Source organism: Aedes aegypti, chromosome 2 (genome assembly GCF_002204515.2).
Source record: "Aedes aegypti strain LVP_AGWG chromosome 2, AaegL5.0 Primary Assembly, whole genome shotgun sequence".
In the NCBI taxonomy this organism is placed as follows: Eukaryota; Metazoa; Arthropoda; class Insecta; order Diptera; family Culicidae; genus Aedes; species Aedes aegypti.
The window spans coordinates 299,512,613-299,530,895 of NC_035108.1; the positions used below are offsets into that span (position 1 = coordinate 299,512,613).

At 36.9% G+C, this 18,283-nt stretch overlaps 1 long non-coding RNA gene across 1 annotated transcript; it reads right to left on the minus strand.

Moving 5' to 3' along the window:
• Positions 1–1,753: 1,753 nt before the first annotated feature.
• Positions 1,754–2,330, minus strand: LOC110675716. Its single transcript, XR_002499736.1, has 2 exons — positions 2,062–2,330; positions 1,754–1,995 (listed from the first exon to the last, which is right to left on the minus strand). It is a non-coding gene; the product is annotated as an uncharacterized LOC110675716 (long non-coding RNA).
• Positions 2,331–18,283: the final 15,953 nt, after the last annotated feature.

Below are 18,283 nucleotides of genomic sequence, written 5' to 3' on the forward strand. Positions count from 1 at the left end.
TTTTGCAAAGTTTATATTTTTAAAACAAGTACTGCCACCCATAGCTCGAGACTATATACTGAATTTTGTTTATTTAAAGATTTAAGCACGTTAAGAAACACGTTTTAGGCGATATTTTTATTAAGCTGATATGGGGTAACATTGATCACCTATGTAAACAACGTTCGGTAATACTGAATATGTCGTTACTTACTTAAATCATGGCCCCTGAATCCGATTATGAAGGCCAAACGCTTACAAGTCATTTACTTTTTGAGTTATTTTAAAATTAAAAGCACCTCGAACCACGGAATACGCCTAAAGGTATGCAATTTCCTAAGGGAATTTTACATTCTTAACAGTAATTCGGTAATATTGCCTAAATGAGCATACTTATAAACGATTTGACAACAGAATCGTTCTCGGCGATGCCATTTTTAGTAAGAATCTTATTTTCCTTGCTTATATCTTTTGCAGAACTTATGTGAGACATGAATCTTTGGTAGTGTCATCCTTAACAATAACAATCATTATTTCAAAAAGTTGACAAATTAACGAATAAAGTAAACTCATTTTTCGCAAAAACATTAACTTTTATTAGCTCATGAATATAAGAAAGAGAAGCACTACTCATGATTTGGAAATATTTCAATAATAATTTTTAATACGTTCTTTTGATGAATGCCTCCTTTCCGATCAATGTTACTCCGCTGATCAATGATACCCCAGATTACGGTACCAATTAGCTCATACGGTTGAAATAATTAAATTTCTGTTATATATCAGGTTTTTCCTTAAGAAATTGCCTACATCTAGGCGTTTTTATCACAATTCTTGAAATTAACTATTCATTATTTCTTTACATATTGCATTATTAAGCATTTTGCAAGCATATTCGAATTCAGGGAGCTCATATTCATTATGTAGAGTCGTTTCAAAAAATAACAATAATCGCATTGACAAGTGATCAATTTCACCCCGAAATGGGATTCCCCGATTTTCTATTTAAGGGATGATTTTTAGCACTAAAGCCATATTTGTTATAAAATTTTGGCACATGAGCCAAAGAGGCTGACCGTCGCACTTGTATTCAGTTGTTTGTCATTTTCAACATTATTGAAAACAGACAAGAAAAACCATGAAAAATGATCAATTATCACTAAATTACGGCACATGTAAACTCCAAAACGTCAAAACCTTATAACAGCAAGAAAAATGTGCTTTTCTATTAAATATAAGACATGCCTCGATATTTACCAATTGTTCAATAGTTTAGTCATGAAAATCAATAGTTTTCATTATTTGAGTAGATTCGTAGAAAGATTTGCAATCGATTGGTGCAAGAATCTTGAAAATTTATGCGGGCGTTAGTAAGTTATTAACAGTCAAAATCTAACCACTTTTCGTGACGCGAGCGATTTTTCGCTTTTCGAAATTGTACCCCAGTATGTTGCCGTAAGACGTTATCCAACGTCAAAAATACGGAATGCAAGTGTAACCGAAGCTAATCGCTGGAATACTTAGAAAGCTAATCGCTGGAATGAGGAATACACAATGTGAAAAACTTTGAATCAATCTCCGTAATGTTCCATTGACTAGAGTTTTATACATTTAGAAGCCTCCGTGTGACCGACTGAACGCTTCCACTTGCTGGCGGTCTTATGTAATTTGCTGCTACATAGTTTTATCGAGTATAAGAAGACAGAACGAATAAGATTCATAATACCTAGTCGGTAACTGTTCGGAACACATACACGTAATAAAATGGTTTACATTTGAATAAAAAAAAACGTTTATTTGCTACAACTTTTTCTCTTCGCCCAACCATAAATAATAAAAATCAATTAGGAATGTGCAAACATAGAAGATTTGATCTTCACGGTTTTCAGACTTCCTTACATATGGTCAAACCGTAGCAGACAAAAACTTTTTCCTGCAGCAGGTTGAAAGAACTAGGAGCAAAAGTTAATCCGCCATCCGTATTGTCTTTCATTGACGTCCTCAAACTATGCGATCCTGTAACAGAGAGATATTCGTTTGTGTATTTAAATTGCGCTCTCTGCAATAATAATAATTAATTACCTGTGGAACGACACCAATTGAAGATGTTTTCCTTTGCCTTTAAAGTTACAAATCATCAAGGCACACGAAAAACTTTTTTTTCTCAAGTCAACACGACTCAAGTACGATGGCAAGAACTATGACAGAGATTATGTTTTGATTTCGAAAACACGTTACTATGATTGAATTGAAGAAAAATTTGACACTTTGAGTACCACCTCTGAAACATGCAAACTAGATGTTGGTCACAACATTTGCAGCGACATTAGCGGTCTAATTTTTATACGTCTATTGTACGCTCTCAAGCAGATCCAAATCGGTTGATGTATTCAAACCAGCGACGATAAAACTCTCAACAAATGCCAAAATTGATCACATAAGATGGGAGAAATATATGTAATAATCCATGGTGTCTAACTTCGGCATGACATATACTGTGTAACTAACTCGGAAAGGTAGTTTTGTCTCGAATTGTCTAAGAAACATTTTGCCGGAATATCAATGATTCACAAGCTGTTTTTCCTCAATAGTGGAATCATCAATCGATTTATCGCATTTGTAAATTATGTAAACCCACTTTATGATGATGAATAACAATTTATTCTGACGTCCAATCAAAATGTGGTCTTCACTCACTGAGCACGCTTCAGTAGATCAGACTTTTGATGACTTCTCGATTCGATTCGTTGATCTAAGTTAATTGGTGTACAGTAGCTTCTCAGTGGCATTTTTTCGTATAAATTTATCATCTGGGACACCTGAAGCCGGTTCTAGGCCATTAACGGTTGAGGTCTAAGGTCGAAAGCCTGTTCATCAATCCATTATAGGTACCGAGAAAGACGTGATTTTATGGATCGCATGATGGGCTTAGATCATCTTCGTATATAGCAACATCCTCTGGGTCACCAGCAATGTGTTGGAATGTGCAACTGTTTGCGTTTTGATATTGAGGGGTCATTTCCTTGAGTTCCGAAAGAAAACGTTACTGTTACATAATGACAATAGTGCAATATAATTCAATGCTAAAACCATGGCGTGAGAGGTGTGTGGTCTAACCACTGCATCAGGTTCTTTCCCAATAGTACAAGGCGTGATGAGATAATTCGCTGAGCGGTGAGAGTTTTGATTCTTTCACTCAGGCCTATACGGGTTAATTGTGAATATCTCTGGATATGGAGCTTGATTTAGAAAAGATTTTGTATTATTTTATTCTAGCATGGCACGCAGATTTTGACACAAAACATCCTGTTTTCGTTGTTAACACCACTTTTCTGTGTGGTTACGTCAACGAAGTTTCTTTCTTTAGAATCGACGACATCACAGTCTACCTTCTCCTAAAGAGTAGAGCGAGCATAAAGGCCGACAACCGCTGCAAGGAGGGAACGAAAGCACGCCACATTCCAGCAATTACTTTGACTCCCGCTCGCGATCCAGTTTGCTTTTGCTTGGCAGCAATGATTTTCAAATTGATCGCCGTCTCATCACCACATTTTGCCGGTGATCTTCGAAAGAATTCCCTTCAATCACCAAGATGCATCGCAGGGGCATCAGAACTGTAGCAGAAGCACAGTTGACCCTTTCAAATCCAAGTTTTTGTTTTCGATCAAAATATCATGTATCAAAAGTATGTAATCATACTTAGTTATTAAAATAATTAATTGTGGTTATTCATTTCGCTAATTTTTGACAATAATAAACATTTGAGTTTTCTCGGTACTTTTGAAATATGATTTTTTTTTATTATTTCTCAAACATTTTTGTTTTCTGTATAACTAACAGAAAAAAGGTTTTAAATTGGTTTTTATACCTCTTCTGAAGTTTGTCGAAAATTGCAAAATTTATCGAATATTTTTAACAAGCACTAAAGTGTAATAAAAAAAACTTTCCTAAAATTAACAATATGATTTCCGAGCTACGAAAAACTACACAAAATACCAAAGGGTACACCGTTTAAAGGCGAGGTTGGGTACTAGAGGGTTAAAACTGCACGCAAGCCATTTATCGAAAAGGAATCGCGCCGATCGGCGAAGTTCGCGTGGGTTTGATTGATAAAAGCCGCACGGTAGAGTTTGTGGGGATCCACGCGAGCGATGTTTGTGGACAAGTGTGATTAAATGGCAATAATTGTAATCGGCAATAATTGTTATCGTTTTACCTTTATTAAAACGAGCGGAGTTATTTTGATTTTTCAAAAGACTGCTTCCATCGCTTCAATCGGTCGGGTGACGGGTGGTTTCTTGAGACACATTATGTGTAGCGGTTTCAGACTTTGTACCGGTTCGCCAATATAATAAGCGTCACTAAAAGGTTGACGATTTATCCTGCGAATGAGAGCGTGGGATCTTGCTGTTTTAACTCGATTACCGTTAAGATGAACGTTACCGTCGTTGGGGAAGCACTTGGATTCATTGCATACAATTTCATTCCCTTCCTTTTCGTGACATTAATTTTAACACATTTGCTATCCTGATTTGATTACTTCCGTGCTGAAACCACCACAAAAATTCGTTAACTGTATTCAAGTGAAATGCAGAAGCAAAAGGTGCAAGTTCTACTTCCGGATGTCAAAAGAAGCATTTCTATCTTCAAGTATGGCATATATAATCACGTTGTGCAGTTTAGTGCACTATATTTCATACTTCCTTAATTCTAGGGGAAAGTAGAGCAAAATAGACTCAAATTATTACAAATCAGCAAAACTACAATACAGATGTGACTAAGAGTAATAGTCAGTGAATCAAATTATCATCAAAATAGACAGATAACAAACAACAAAGCAAGCTCGCTCACAACCGTTTGTCCCAGCTGCGCATGTGGTGATCGATCATTGTCATATTCTGTTCAAGTGATGATAAACTGATGTTGTGGAACGAAATTGTTGCAACAAGGGTCGGAGATGACAATGTCTTTGTTGCTACGTGTTGGGTGACAATTGATTCACTGGTAATAGTATACGGATTTAATTGAAATTTGTCTTGATTACATTACGTTATATGAACTTCTAAAGCATGGTACCTACCTAGATACCTTGATGAGTACAGAGTAGTGTCACACCATTTTCGGGCGTGTTGTAGAGCTCCATCACCATCTAGTTGCCCCGAACGTTTAGGATATCCAGGTACTCTTCCACTCTAACGTCCAGCGTATGCATGGTGTGAGTAAGTTTGCACCTGCCTGCTCGAGTCGAGAGAACTTACGAAAATAAAAAGCAAAAAGTTCGTGACCATTAAATGTTAATTTAAATGTTGAGTAAGTTTTATTCGCAAGTAACCGAACAGGGTGTCATTATAATGGTGTTTTATTATGCTTTTGGTAGACAAATAGATTGTATATCCATCAACAGTAAGCTACCAGTTTGTAGTCAAAAACCCTTGAAAACCAGAATTATTGAAGGAATAATTGACTCTGAACAGCTCCAAATATGTTCAAGAATCACTTTAGTTGCATACTTTACTTTTATTACATACTTTACTTTACTTTTGATGGCGATACCTCTTTCAAGACATGACCTGCACCACAATGTTACGCCCCACACTTCCAAGATCTTGCTCCACTAGGTCAAACCAGCTCGCTCGTTGCGCTCCTTTTCGTCTTGTACCGGCCGGATTCGAGATGAACACCATTTTTGCGGGATTGTTGTCCGGCATTCTCACAACGTGTCCCGTCCATCGTGCCCTTCCAGCTTTGGCGACTTTCGTGATACTGGGTTCACCGTAGAGTTGCGCAAGCACGTTATTCATTCTTCTCCTCCACACGCTGTTCTCATATACTCCACCAAAGATCGTCCTAAGCACACGTCGTTCAAAAACTCCTAGCGCTTGCAGGTCCTCTTAGAGCATTGTCCACGTCTCATGCCCGTAGAGGACTACCAGTCTTATCAGCGTCTTGTACATGGTACACTTAGTACGGAGGTGAAGTTTACCAGACCTTACTTGAGGAGTCCGTAGCAAGCACGACTTCCGGCTTTGAATTTCTCTGCTGCAGTGATTATCCGACGTTACCAATGATCCGAGGAATTTGTCTACCTCGAACTCATCTCCGTCGATCATCACGCGTCTTCCAATGCGAGCTCTATCGCACTCGGTTCCTCCAGGCAGCAGATATTTCGTCTTCGACGTATTTACCTTCAATTGAACCCGGTCTGCTTCACGTTTCAGCCTGGCATACTGTTCAGAAACAACCTGGAACGTTCGTCCGACAATGTTTACGTCGTCAGCAAAACAGATGAACTGGCTGGATTTATTGAAAATCGTGCCCGGGTTTCAAACGGGTCCGATAACGCACCCAGTACTGTATACTATCCATCGTTGCAAATTCAATCTAAAAAGTGGACTGGAGCGAGAATCTTAATTTTGTCTCAGACTACTGCACAACTGCAATTTTTATACAAATCTGTATACACTGTTCAAAAGCTTAGCAAAAAATCTATCTTAGAAAAATAAAATAAGGTAAGAATTAGTAGAGAAGGTATCGACCGTGATTGTTTTTAATATTATTTGTTATGGCTATATCGGTCATGCGACTCAAACGAAAAGGGAGTCTATAGAAGATTTTTTACATTTTTGCCTGTGTTGGTAGCAAAGCTCAAAGCTTTGAGCCAACCCTTCTCCAGTAGAGAAGCTAGGTAGAATACAGGACGCTTCGATGCTTTACTGGTTCCCCTATGGCTTGCTCAATTTTCACCACCTAATTAATTTCAATCTTGTCGCTCCCTTGCGACGCCTATCCACCTATTCATTTCATCATTTGTAAAAAATCTTCTATAGACTCCCTTTTCGTTTGAGTCGCATGACCGATATAGCCATAACAAATAATGGTAAGAATTAGTATCTTAGTTCGGGTAAATATGAAAACTACACCGAAAAAATATATTCGATTTTTTTATCGAAACTTTACGCATCCCATACGTTTTTGATCCAGTTGTCCAAGCTAAAATCAATTTCCACGGGTACTATAAGAAGTAATCTAAAGGATAGTGAAATAGAGAACAACTTAGCTGCACATAACCAACGAGAGAATACGAACCGGGACAATCGGCGGAGACCATTGGCGTAGCTAGGAATTTTTTCTGGAGGGGGCCTAGGGGGGGCCTAGAAAATTTCATAGCTTCATGTTTTTTTTTTAGTTTCATAGTTTTATAGCAGTGATCCTCAGCCCTTTTTTCAACCATTTTTATTCCTGATGGAGGATTGTTTTCGTAATAGTTTTGTTTGATGTTCTTCATAACTTTGGGAGTAGAACAGTATCCCGAAGAACGGGAACTATTCAGATTTAAGAAATACAGATATCACCGCACTTTGGTGACCACGGATTTATAGCATCCAGAGCAAAATTTCATAGTTTTAACAGATATGTATTGATTTTAATTATATGTTATTCTGTCTCATTTCACGGCACATTAGTGATGATTGTAAATTTCAATTTTCGCTACGAAAAAGATTCATTTTTTTTTTTGTAATCCAATCAAAATTTCTTAAATAATTCTATCAAAAAATTACAAGAAATGTCCTTTGTTATTCTTCCACGAAATTTTTGATATTCAACCATGTGTTTTGAAGAGATTCCTCTGAAAATTCCTACAAGATTTTCTTCAGGAATTATTTTTTGTAATTTTCAGTGTTTTCTCCAAGAACTCCTTTACCAGTTTTCACTGATTTTGTCCTGGGATTCCCACGGAAAATCATTCCCAGACTTTCTGATCTTACCAGAAAATGTCTCGAAGAATCTCTATCGAATTGTTTAAAATATATCTTGAAGAACTCTGCCAGATAATGCATTACAAATTATTTTAATTATTTCTCCTGGAAGGTTCTCTACGTACTTCTTATATATAAATTCCAACATTTTGTTTAAAGTATCCTCTGGTTGTGCATTAATAATTTGATTATAATTTTTTGGAATTATTGAGGTTTCTCCAAAAAAAAGCTTTAGGAGATTCACCATAAATGTCTTTGAGATCACCAACCAAGGATTAATTCTACGGATTCCTAAGAAAGTTTGCAATCAGTTTTTTCAACTTTGCTTTCAAAGTTCGTCCTAAAGTTCCTCTACAAGATTGTTTGAAAAAATTGTCCAAACTTCGTGCAAAACAACTTAATGACTCTTCCAGGTTTTATCGTAATATCTCACAAGAAATTAAAAATAATTCAATTGTAAAAATGCTAAACATGAATTCCCATAGAAGCTCTCCGCAGATCTATCTGTGTTTTTTCACAAAATGTAATTTTTAGATTCCTTTTGAATAAAGAAACAACATCTCGTATTCCTTCAAAACGCTTTCAAAAATATTTTTTATTTGTTCAAAAATACCTATCTATGAAATGTTTGAAGAAATCTAAAATTCCTATAAAGTTCCTAGCGTTCAACCGTTATTTCAAAATTCTTCCGCGATAAGATAATAATAATATCTCGAGTTATTTGTTCAGGGATTTCATAGAGAATTATATTACTGTTTCCCTAAATTCTTCCAAAAAAATAACCAGAGTATCATCTAAGTATTCTCCAGAGATATTTTTTCTTCAAACCGCACTCACGATTCTTTTGGGACTTTTTTACATATATTTTTCACCAGATTAACTAAGATTTTGCAATTCATTATCAAACTTCTCAAAAAAATTCTTCATAAGTTCCAAGAAATATTCTTACTAGTTCTAAGAATAACTTTCACGTTCTAATAATAACTTCATTTTTTACGAATGGTAATCTCAGGATTCTTCCATAAAATATATCAACTTATTAACTACTTCAGGAATATTTCAGTATTTTTAGTGATTGTTTTACAAATTCCTATACCAATCGCTGCATATCAGATTTCTAGATTAACACATAGAAAGGGTTAGAAGAAGTTTGTTGGTACTTTTTTTTTGAATAATTCCTCATAAGAATTCGTAAAAAAAAACTTATTTATTAGAATTTCTGAAACTTGTTGTCAATGTATCTCACAGAAAAGCTTAGGTGGTACTTGTAGCATTTGCTACAAAAAATCTTGTTCTTTTTCTTCGTCTTTTATTATTAGAATATTATTGGTGGTAAAACGGATGGAATTTTTACTGAAAATATTTGTAATTAAATTCTTAGATAATATATTGTATGAACTCCGAAGTTTCATGATACTATGATGAACATATTGATGTAGATCCCATTTTTCTTACCTTTAGAAATTCCAAACAATTTTTTTTGAAAAGTTTAATTTCGATTATTTTGTAGTACTGTAGTACTGTTTGGTGTATGAAAAATGTTCCATGCGAAGGAAGGTGAAACATCAAAGTGTTGATGTCGGTGCTTAGAACAATAGATGGGCAATGGTACAATGAAAAACAATCTATAATCTTTTCTTTATAGGTAAATTAAAGGATAACTAAAACCTCGCTAATAAATTTCAAAATACCCTAAACAGTGTATCTTTGATAATGCGGGTAACATTGATACAACATACTAAACGAAATAACATAATTTATGTTAATCAATTAAATATGCGAAAGTAAAGAGTATTAGTATGATACTTCATGTCAGGACTATTTTCATTGGATGCGATAGCATTTGAGTCTTTATATTCTAATATTAAAAATCGATAAGATTTTTGCATTTTTGAAACACTTATAAACATTAATTGATGAGATTTTAAATAATTCGTTGCATATCCCTGACAGCCCAGTTATAGTAGATCATGAATCCGGTCTCAAATCTCATACCGAACATCTTTTTCACAAATTGGGGCCATTTTTGTAATCAAAGTCAGAAATTTCCATATAACGTTATACGCCTGGAGGTATGCGACATCCTCATTCGGTTTTGTTCGAAATATTTATAATTCAAAAATGTTTGATTTATGTTGAATTCAATGTCGAAACGTGAATCATTCCATATATATTTAGAAATATTAGTTTATACCCATTTGTGTGCTTGTTATGCATATTTGAACTTGAAACACTTTTACAAATTCTGTTATTTTATTTTAACAAATTGGAACCCACGTTCTTCATTAACATTCTTGAATCAAATTCTAACTGAAATGATGCTGAACAGCAGTTTGGTTGGCGATTTTCATGTGTTTACACACTCATTATCAAAAAGTTACCACAAAACCGATAATAGACTTTCAATTACATGAAGAATTATTGATCGATTCAACAAGAATCGCCATGCAATCTTGGAACTGCAATCGATATCTGAGATAACAGTGCTTGTTTGAACAATATTAGATAAATATATTTCAAAACTAATGCAGAAATATTCAGATGTTCTAACAAATTTCTCAAGAAGGTCCAAGAAGTGTTTTAAAGAAGACCAATATATGTATCTATGAATATCTTAATAAATATTTTCCTTCTTCCCAGTTATTTTGCTACATTTTTTTTTTTCTACAGTTTACTTTACCCCTATGCTGATTTTGAAAGTGAAAGTTTTCCTGGAGGTTTTCAGCAAATTTCCTCTGATGATTCTAAGGCAAGAGACGTTTCAAAAACAATTTTCTTTCCAATTTTTAAACAAACCGGGGATTTGAAGCAAAATTCCTTGAAAAAAGGGTTTTTTTTTTGGCAATTTTCGATGTTTTTTGGAAATATTTCTTAAGCACTTTTAATAAACTTCGCGGAAAATCTATTCAACGGAATGTCTAATAGAACTCTTAGCAAAATATCTTAGTATTAGATTAGATAGAATCAATGATTTTTGGAGGAATGGCGAGGGAACACTGAACTTTTGAAAGATCAAGTAACTTTTTCTAGGTAAATCCGGGAACATTGCCCGGAATCGATTTGCTAATAAAAAGTAGACAAAGAAGAAATGAATGTCTTCCAGGAGGAATACGCTTTGAAAGTATGAACAAGTCCCACAATTTTAATTGACTAATTTCCAAGAGATTTGCAAAAATTTGAAACCAACCTTTAATGTTCCTTGAGGAATTTGATTATACTAAAATTCAATTTGCTGGAATAAACACTCTGATTGATTTTGTTACAATGTTTCACACCAGGTTTATGTTCTACCATTCATCTGAAGACAACTAGGAAATGCTGAAATACCTTGAAAGTTGAGGCTGATTTTTCGACAACAATTTCTGCTATGAAATTAGAAATTAGTAATTTCGTCTATTTTTTCAAAAAATTTTGGGACATTATAAGAGTTGAAATTAATGTATGGATTATTGAGGTGCAGGTTATCCTCCAAAAACATGATAAAGCAAAATATAGTTAATATGCTACTTTATGCTAAACAGCATTTTTTGGATTATTCAGAAAAAAAAACAAATTTTAAGAATCAAACTTCCAGGATATTGCCGCTATTTTGTACCACGGTAGTTTCTGCAACGAAGATGTCGAAAACTCGATGGGGCTCGATGAGTCTGGAGGGGGGCCAGGCCCCCCTGGCCCCCCCTGTTCCTACGCCAATATCGGAGCTCACAGTAACGTGAAGGAACTAGCGATTGGAAGCTCGGTACGTGGAACTGTAAATCTCTCAGCTTCATCGGGAGCACACGCATACTCGCTGACGTGCTGATGGACCGTAGATTCGGCATCGTAGCGTTGCTGGAAGTGTGTTGGAACGGATCAATGGTGCGAGCGTTTAGAGGGAACCACATCATCTACCAGAGCTGCAGCAACAGCTTTTATAGTGATGGGTGATATGCAAAGGCGCGTGATCGGGCGGTGGCCGATCAATGAGCGCACGGTGCTCCAATTACCGTTATTATCAAATAAAATATACCATTCAAACGGCAGTCAGCAGTTGATTCCTGAGGTTGTTCTGCACCTCTGGGCCGATTTTTAAAAAAATCCTTAGGCAGAATTTTGAGTTACGCCCTTTTGAAATTTATATGATAGAAATCACACGAAATATGCCACTTTAACTTGTTTAAACAAAGAGATTATAATAAAATTTTGTAGTTTTAATTTTTTATATGGTTTTAGATATTGCAAAATACATTTTTCTAAAAATTTTCTCGACCGACATTTGAAAAGGGCCAATGCTTTGTTTGATTATTACTAATAAGCCAATACACGAAAAATTATATCTACCAAATTAACGCCTGTTAGTGATTTTAGAAAATTGTCCAAAGCATTCAAATTTGTATGAAAAATTCTTGGACAGGATATGCAGATACGCCCTTTTGAAATGTATGGAAAGAATATGGAATATGGGATATGGTGGATTCTGCTCCATCTGTAATCAACGGTTAGCTAGGTGCATACATAATCATTAGACTTTTGCGGTTGTTCTTATTTCATTCAATTTAGCAAGTTGCATAGAAGGAATGATTCAAATTGTATTCAAATATAACGCAGAATTTTCCAATTTGAGACCCCCTTTCCTCCCCCACGTTACAGCTTTTGTATGGACAATGTATGAACCGTAACACTACCGAACCTCCTCGTTACGTAACATTTGAACGATTCCAAATTTACACGTACACATGTTGTCTATACTGACATTGAAAAAGGATCAAAGTATAATTGAAATATAGCTGAACAATGACTGTATCAAAGTTGACCGGAACACTCGAACATCACTTATCTTTATCTATATTATATATTCATACATACATACTTCTATTCTAATCTGTTCTATTCTATTCAATTATACTCTACTTAAATTTATTCTACTCTGATCAACCCTACTTGTTCTTATACATATTTTTACAAACAGACACTGTAAAAATTACCAACTGCGCGCAAAAGATTTGAACGGTACTCTTTCGATATTTGTACGGTTTTAGCGCTCCCAGCCCTGTAAAAAAAAATTCTATGCACAGATTCTGACTCCTAACGCGTGCTTCTCATATGATCCATAAAAATGAAGATTCGAATTATTATTTCACAGTTAGTCCAAATAAAGGTTTCAACTTATATATGATAGTTTTTATGTATTTTAAGGAATTTAAGCTTATTTGTATTAAGTGCTTTTCATTTGAGCTGGATCCTCGTTTTAAAGGTAATTTGAAAAGTTTGTCGAGAGCTGGGAAGAGCAGAGTCTGACAAAATCTTCGAAATATCATATCACCATGTTTAATGTAAAAGACTTCTGCAATGCAACTGGTCGAGGACTAGGCTGACATAATGAGCTGGCGTCGGATAACGCTGTTTCACAGACCTGTCTGCGCTATAAAGTCAAACAAACATCAAAAGTGTATCGTTCAATTCTTTTGCGCGCAGTTTTTGATTACAACATTGGCATTTGTAAAAATATGTATAAGAACAAGTAGGGTGGATCAGAATAGAATAAATTTAAGTAGAGTAAAATTGAATAGAATAGAACAGATTAGAATAGAAGAGAATTAAATAGAATTGAATAGAATATAGAATATAGAATTATGTAGATACAGATATGCAATGTTCGAATGTTGCGATCAACTTTGATGTTCAGCTATATTGATGTGTATATATTTCAATTATACTTTGGCCCTTTTATAATGTCAATCTAGACAATATGTGTACGTGTAAATTTTGTGCAACTTGCTAAATTGAATGATATAAGAACAACCGCAGAGGTATAATGATTATGTATGCACCTAACCGTTGATTATAGATGAAACGGGATTCACCATGCAATATTATTTCCATACACTTCAAAAGGGCGTATCTGCATATCCTGTCCAAGAATTATTCATTCATATTTCAATGCTTTGGACAATTTCCTAAAATCACTATCAGGCGTTAGATTGTTAGATATAATTGTTCGTGTATTGGTTGATAAGTAATAACTTATCATAGCATTGGCCCTTTCCAAATGTCGGTCTAGATTTTTTTATGAAAATGTTTTTCAATATATAAAACCAGATAAAAAATAAAAACTACATTTTTTGTATAATCTCTTAGTTTAAACAAGTAAAAATGGCATATTTTCAGTGATTTCTATCATATAAACTTCAAAAGGGCGTAACTCAAAATTCTGCCTAAGGATTTTTTTCAAAATCGGGCCAGAGGTGCAGAACAACGTTAGGAATCAACTGCTGACTGCCGCTTGAATGGTATATTTTATTTGATAATAACGGTAATTGGAGCACCGTGATGAGAGAATGTGCAAGTTGAGGATCAAAGCCCGGTTCTTCAACTTCAGCATAATAAACGTGCACAGCACTCAATCCGGAAGCACTAATGATGATAAAGACGCATTTAACGCGCAGCTCGAACGCGAGTACGACCGCGGCCCAAGCCACGACGTCAAAATCGTCATAGGAGATCCAAAAGCTCAGGTTGGCCAGGAGGAGAAATTCAGACGGATTATTGCAAAGTTCAACGTCCACCTGCCTATAGCTCATTACCACAGCGGGTTAAGAATAACAGAATGTCCTGAAGATTCAGGCTTCTGAAATCAGTTTCACTTAATAAGTGTTTACCAAGTAATTGGAATCGCATTTGCGCAAAAACTGGACAGTTACATATCAGGTGATACGAAGTTTCATAATCGGAGTCACAACTATCACACACAAATGAGTCAGCACGCTGAATATTTGCCATATGATAGTTGAGCCTGTCAACGCTCTGACCAAGAGACTGCAATTCTGCTTTGACAGATTTGTTAAATACTTCGCCACCCTTGGAGATGGCTCAGTAATATACAATTTTGTTTGACGACATGACTCCAAACTATTCCAATATTGCTTGTGCTGAGTTGCCGCCCAAGAATTTATCTGAAGCTTCACCCAGCACTTCGAAATTAGAATAGCCGGCTCAGGGCCAATGAAGTCATGCGATGCTCCATCGCGAGCTAGCTCATCAGCCAATTCATTTCCAACGATGGAAGAATGGCCAGGTACCCATACAAGAGTTACAGAGTTGACTGAATTCAGTTCCTCAATTTGAGTTCGACATGCGATAACAAGCTTCGACCTTGAGTTGGCCGAAGCGAGAGCTTTTATAGCTGCTTGACTATCTGAACAGAAGTATATGACTTTACCCATTACGCGCTGTTGAAGTGCTGATTGCACTCCACACATAAGGGCAAATATTTCCGCCTGAAAAACGGTGCAGTTTCTACCAAGTGAGTAAAACTGATTCAGCCTTAGCTCACGAGAATATACTCCTGCACCAGCTCTACCTTCAAGAAGGGAGCCATCAGTGTAACATACTATATTGTTTGATATACTTCCTTCCAAATAGCCAGACGTCCACTCTTCCCGTGAAGGGAATTGTGTGATAAATGTCCTGTAAGGAAAGTGACAAGCAATTGTGAGATCACTTGGAGCAAGGACAATTTTGTCCCAATTCACCAAAAGTGGAAACAACGAAGTGTGTGTAGATCTACGATTCACTGGATTTTTCTCCAGTAGATCCAGTACCCATAAACGGTAAGAGCAAGAAAGTGCTTCTTGTTTAAGATATATGTGTAGTGGCGCAACGTCGAAAAGGGCCTCGAGCGCTGCTGTGGGAGTTGTAGAGAACGCACCAGACATCGCCATCAAGCACATCCTTTGGAGATGGCCCAATTTTGATTGGATTGTTCTCACTTCGCCCTTTTGCCACCACACAAGACATCCATATGCCAATATTGGTCGAACAACTGTTGTGTAAATCCATTTGATACATTTGGGTATGAGGCCCCAAGTTTTACCAAAGGTTCGCCGGCACTGACCGAAGGCCATGCAAGCTTTTTTGACTCTGAAATCAATGTGAGGTGTCCATGAAAGTTTGGAATCTAAAATGACTCCGACATACTTTACTTGATCAGTCACATTAATCTCAGTGCCAAAAAGACGTAAAGGTCGAATTCCATCGCGGTTTCGTCTTTCCGTAAACAGAAAATAGATGATTTATTCGGGTTAACCGAAAGGCCATATTGGCGACACCAACTCTGAGGCATCCTCAAGAAGCTGCGGTCAACAAAGATTCACACCCGCACTAAATGTACCATGTACAAAACGCTCATAAGGCCGGTAGTCCTCTACGGGCATGAGACGTGGACGATGCTCGAGGAGGACTTGCAAGCACTTGGAGTCTTCGAACGTCGGGTGCTTAGGACGATATTTGGCGGTGCGCAGGATAACGGTGTGTGGTGGCGAAGGGTGAACCACGAGCTCGCCCAACTCTACGGCGAACCTAGTATCCAGTAGGTGGCCAAAGCTGAAATGATACGATGAGCAGGGCATGTGGCAAGAATGCCGGACAACAACCCTGCAAAGATTGTATTCGCATCGGATCCGGTTGGTACAAGAAGGCGTGGAGCGCGGCGAGCTAGGTGAGCGGATCAAGTGCGTATCAACTTGGCGAGCGTGGAGCAGAACTGAGGATGGAGAGATGCGACCACGAACCGAGTATTGTGGCGTGAAATTGTTGATTCAGTGTTATATGTTTAACTAAATAAATAAATGAAATGACTTTCTACGGCGATGTGCACATGGACGGTGTGTGGTTGTGTAGAATGAATCATGAACTGGTCCGTCTCTACGTGAACCTAGTATCTTAAAGATGACGAAACTCGGAGGAGCACGCTGCGTAGGGTATGATTACCGGATAACAACCCTATATAATTGTAACTCGCTTCGGTCCGGTTGAAACGAAAAGGTATAGTAGAGTAAGTAAAGTGGCTTGATCAAATACTGCAGTATATGGAGAGCGTGGGTACATATTGAGATTAGAGAGACACTGATGACATACCGAAAATATTGGCGAAATATCGTGTTGATTCGAAGGGCCCGGATGCTTCGAATCCCGGACACCGGCCTTAAATCATCCAATATTTATCTTTTCGACAACTTTTATGCATGAAGAATGTAGAAAACATCTTAAATATGGATTCTAGGTGAAAAAAAATCGGAATTTAATTCAAAATTACCGTGATAAAGGGCAGTGTCCGGCTTTCGAAGCTTCCAGCAATTCGATGCAGCACGGTATATCTACTACTGAGTTCATATACAGTTAATAACATGTCATTGAACAGTACATTTACGCAAGTATGAATGGTAATTCAACAATAGTCTGGCAGGAGGTCAACTAAAAAAAGCATTCGGTCCCAATCCATCCACTTCAGTTGCATGCCTATCTGGTTGAACGATGTAAATAAATTAGTCATGATTAAATTTAATAAATTTCCATTGTCCATTGCTTGGAATTTAACAAAATCCGATGTCATGTTTTATTTTTCAATAATTACGTTTGCTCTGCTATGTCGTCCTTGTCACGTTGCATAGTTTAACTTGGCTAGCCTGCCGTACCATTACCGAATTGAACAACATTCATTGCTTCCAAAATTGGTGTGGTGCAGAGTTTAGCAGAGGTACACACAACGAGCAAATAGCAAAACACTTATCGGTCATTCCGGGTCCCTCCGGTGGAGGTCATACTCCAAGCGTTTAAAGTGGCAGTGAAATTATCCTCCATCAGCGAATGATTTGCTCACACTTCGGTGGGCCGATTTGCACACCCAGTGCCGTTCGCCCGATTTGGCTTTAGTAATTTAATTATAATCCCAAATAATAAGTGCAAAACGAAGCGGACAGCCTTTCCCCCAAGTTGGTAAGTACACGCTGATAGAGTCACTCTCGCGCGGTAAATTAACGTAATTTGCTGGTGAACTATTAGACAGTACGCGCTGTAGAGGGCCACCTCCCGAGTCGAAAGTTATTTCGTGTACGGCGCGTAGCACAGAGTTCCGGTAGGTCGAAATCGTGAACTTTATTTAGTAGCTCCTAGTGATTTTATTGGAATGGTGTAATGTTTCTTAATATAGTGCATGTATTGGCGTTAAATGTTGTTTCGCAGTTTTACCGCAGGAGGGGCTGCTAAATTAAAATTTATGAAATGACGATACAGTCAACTCTCCCTTACTCGATATTGAAGGGACCATCGAGTTAGGGAGATATCGAGTTACAGAACACAAAACCAGTGCAACTGCGATCCAAGGGACCATCGAGTGAGCCTTGAAAACCAACTTTTACTATGGTTCTCTAACTCGATATCGAGATACGGAATATCGAGTAAGGGAAAGTTAACTGTATTTCAATATGGCGTTCTCGACAAAGTTGTAGATATCTACAATTCAATACAATTTGCCAAATACACTGTATCTCACTATATTTCAAAAAATTGGAGATATTTTACAAACCACCGCTTAAAAATAGTTTTTCTCGAAAATTTTGAAAATGTGAGATTTGAGTTGTGTTTCTTCGACCTTGACGCTTGCTCCTGCGGTGGCGAACGATGAGGGTAGGATCAAACATGTCGCGCGTCGTTCGCGTAGTGAAATAAAAAAGCGCCGCGGATCGTTAGTAATGTTTGATCTATGGATCTCGTCGCTTGCTCCTGTGGGG